Raw genomic sequence first — 4,195 nt, 5'->3', positions numbered from 1 at the left:
AACACACAAGAAGAATTTATTTAACAATTCTACCAGTTGTATACGTAGTAGCAGAGGTGGGAGAAGTACTCAGATCTTGTTCTTGAGTAAAAGTAGAAGTACCAGAGTGTAGGAATACTCTGTCACAGTAAAAGTATTCTAAATGTTCCTCCAGTGAAAGTAGAAAGTACTCTCATCTAAATGTACTTAAAGTAGCGACAGTAAAAGTAGTCATTGTTTGATTGGTCCATTTCAGAATAATATCTCTGATATGTTTTATAATTATTGATCATTAAAGTGTTCTCAGAGCTGGTAAAGGTGCAGCTAGTTTGAATGGCTTTGTATACTGCAGGGTAGCTGCTGGATTTACTCCGGGTGAACTAAAGTCTGATTTAAGGGCTGATTATATTTACCATCATTCAAGTTCGGAGAAGCCATGGAGAAGGACTTTCGGTCGGCACCAAAGTTGTGCGGGATTATGGGGTGAGGGGGTCTCTACTCAGGGGCCATCCAATCTCTGCACTCCCAAAGCGAGAGCTGTGTCCGGGTCCTCGGTAGCACGTCGGACCGATTTCGGGTGAGGGTTGGCCTCCGCCAGGGCTGCGCTTTGTCACCAATCCTGTTTGTGATATTCATGGACAGGATTTCGAGGCGTAGTCGTGGGGGAGGGGGTCCACAGTTCGGTGGGCTAAGGATTGCACCACTGCTTTTTGCAGATGATGTGGTTCTAATGGCTTCATCGGTCTGTGACCTGCAGCACTCACTGGATCGGTTCGCGGCCGAGTGTGAAACGGCTGGGATGAGGATCAGCACCTCCAAATCTGAGGCCATGGTTCTCAGCAGGAAACCGATGGACTGTCCACTCCAGGTAGGGAATGAAGCCTTACCCCAAGTGAAGGAGTTCAAGTATCTCGGGGTCTTGTTCTCGAGTGAGGGAACAATGGAGCGTGAGATGGGCCGGAGAATCGGAGCAGTGGGAGCGGTACAGCAGTCACTTTACCGCACCGTTGTGACGAAAAGAGAGCTGAGCCAGAAGGCAAAGCTCTCTGTCTACCGGGCCATCTTCGTTCCTACCCTCACCTATGGTCATGAAGGATGGGTCATGACCGAAAGAACGAGATCACGGATACAAGCAGGCGAAATGGGATTTCTCCGCAGGGTGGCTGGCATCTCCCTTAGGGATAAGGTGAGAAGTTCAGTCATCCGGGAGGGACTCGGAGTAGAACCGCTGCTCCTTCGCGTTGAAAGGAGCCAGTTGAGGTGGTTCCGGCACCTAGTGAGGATGCCACCTGGGCGCCTCCCTAGGGAGGTGTTCCAGGCACGTCCAGCTGGGAAGAGACCAAGGGGTAGACCTAGGACCAGGTGGAGGGATTATATCTCTTCGCTGGCCTGGGAGCGTCTTGGAATCCCCCAGTCAGAGCTGGTTGATGTGGCCAGGGAAAGGAAAGTTTGGGGCTTTCTGCTGGAGCTGTTACCTCCGCGACCCTGACGGAAAAGTGGGAGAAGATGGATGGATGTATGGATGGATCATTAATCCAGATCTGTAAAGTAACTAAAGGTGTCAAATAAATGTAGTGGAGAGAAAGTTCACACAATTGACCTCTGAATTTGAGTGAAGTACAAAGTATTATAAAATGGAAATACTCAAGTTAAGTACAAGTCTCTCAAAACTGTGGACCTGAGGAGTCCCCACACTGAACACTGTTAACAGCAAGTTAAAAACATTGCTCTGCAAAACAGAATCTTGCTTCTTATATTAAAAGTGTGTGGCTGAGGGTGTGTTTGTGCATGTAAGCAAACTTTTGTGTATTAGTCATTTGTATGTTCGGAACTTGTTATTGTATATCACTATTATGTTAAGCACGTTGTGTTGCATGTTATTTCTTATTGAATGTGCTATATGATTAAAACTGGATTAGGCAAGGCAAGGCAAGTTTATTAGTGTGGGTATGGAGAGAGAGGAGTTTCTGGCCGCTCCTGGCAGCAGGTTCAGCACCTTGGAGAGCGCTGTGGAACAGTCCAATACAATGAATCCTTTTCACAATAGAGAGGTGCAGTGACGTATATGCTGACCCGGAGGTTAACGTCATCATCGCTTCAGCAAAAAAAAAGCAATAGGATAAAGCAATAGACTTTTCCATTGGAATTCAGATTTTTGTGGAAAAAATTACTGACAAATTTAGTTCAGCAGGATAAAAACACCACTTTTATGATTTTTGGAACATTAATGCTATCTCCAGAAGTTAAAAGCTAAGGTTTGGCTATAAAGGAACTATATCACAGTCACTACGCATCACCACCGCTGAGCTAAAGGCGGATAATGTTCAGCGTGATGACGTTTAGTATTCTCATTCAGTCAGTGGATAGCAACTTCAGATATTTACCAGTGGGGTTCTTATTGGCATATGGTATGTGTCGTGATCACATCCTGAAAATCTAGTGTTAACCACAGAACTTATTTCAGGCATATAACCAAAGACACATTCAAAAACCAATTGAATTCCAGATGAGAGAACCAACAGTAAATGATAAATGGACTGTAAAAGTGCTTTATCCAGTCTTTACGACCCGATGAAGCACTTAACATACTAGAAGTAATCTTTCATCCATTCACGCTTGGTTCATGCACAGTAATTGGCCCCTTGCCAAATAAAGCTCACACTTACACATTTGTGATCATCGTTAACAAGGATACATCAACATGTGGACTGCAGGGGCTGGGATCGAACCCACAACCTTCTAATTGAAAGATGTCCGCACTGCCTCCAGCACAGGGTTTTAGGAATCATTACTACACCAATCAATAAAATGATTGCACCTTGTTTGATCACATTATTTTAGCGTCATCTTAATTTAAAGAGCTTGAAATAGGAGGAATCAAACATTCCATTACAGGCCACATTAACATTGTACGGTACATGCAATGTAAATGCTCTTTACTTGCATTGTATCGGAAAATTCAAAGGTGATGACATCCGGTTCAGGAAGGAGCCCTTAAATATAATTAAGTATAATGTAATGTAATCTAATCTAATCATTTGTACGTTTCTTAGCCTTCTGATTATATGAGAGATGTAGCTTTTGGATCAAAGGTAGTATCATAATAAGAATTCCTTTTGTGCTTTAATCTACCAAAAATAAGGAAAAAAAAACTAGTGATAGCTTTTTATACACCTCTGGAACTTGGGTAAATTGTAGAGAAGAAACACAAACACACTTAGTAAACACTTTGAAAGGTTGACTTTATTTGATCATTCACGTCACAGGAATTAACTTTAATTGTTCTTATATTCGGGTCAATACGGTAGTGTTTGCAAATGTAAATTCCCAACCTTTACAATACCATTTTCTATAGTACATACAGGTATAAAAAGTAATAAGTAAATGTTTGTGCCGAACAGTTTGTACACAGCGTGTTCCATGACAGACACAAACAGCGTTGGGTCCTGTTAGGTAGTGCACTTGGTTGAGTGGTAAGATAACCCACTCCCTCTCTACACTGTTTGGTTTGGAATTGCACTTCATGTGGCGGACCCTCCAAGCAAACACACAAACGGAGAAGAAGTGGGTAGTTGGAGTGTCTAGAGGTTGGTTCCGGAATTGGACCATAACATTTGAACATCATGGTTGACACTAAGACACCTCTGGTTCATTTCACTCTGTTAGAAACCATCCTGAGGAGAAAAGACTTCTCGACAGCACCCCAGTGGAGAACCCCCTCCATCAGCTGACGCTTTGCCTGCATCCCTGTGTGGAGGACTCCATGTCCCAGACAGCAGACAGCAGGTGATGTCAGCTGCTCTCAGAGCTGCTTTAGGTCAGGGTTGCAGTCCAAACATTTTGACCTTATCCAGCTCGTGCAGCTCGCATGTTAGCACATTTTGAGTGACAACTCATATTCCACAGCACCAAACAACTTGGCAGGTTTTCACCTGAGAAATACATTACATGACACAAGAGCTGTATACGATAAATGTGACAACCGCCGGAGAGGCATTGAATGTCCACAGATCAGATGTTATTGCTGCTCTGGTGACTTCACCGTCCCCTGGAACTGCAGAGGAACACTCTGTATCAAAAGCCTGAGGGATGTTAAAGGAATACTCCGGAGTAGATTCACCCTAGGTTAATTTGAACCGTGACATCCAGCCAAGTAGCGCACCCGAAGTTTTTCCAATCTTGTCCGAACATCAGCCGAGTTATGGAGTTCTCCCGA

The sequence above is a fragment of the Eleginops maclovinus genome, chromosome 2 (genome assembly GCF_036324505.1).
Source record: "Eleginops maclovinus isolate JMC-PN-2008 ecotype Puerto Natales chromosome 2, JC_Emac_rtc_rv5, whole genome shotgun sequence".
Taxonomy (NCBI): Eukaryota; Metazoa; Chordata; class Actinopteri; order Perciformes; family Eleginopidae; genus Eleginops; species Eleginops maclovinus.
Note: the sequence above shows the minus strand (reverse complement) of the source record.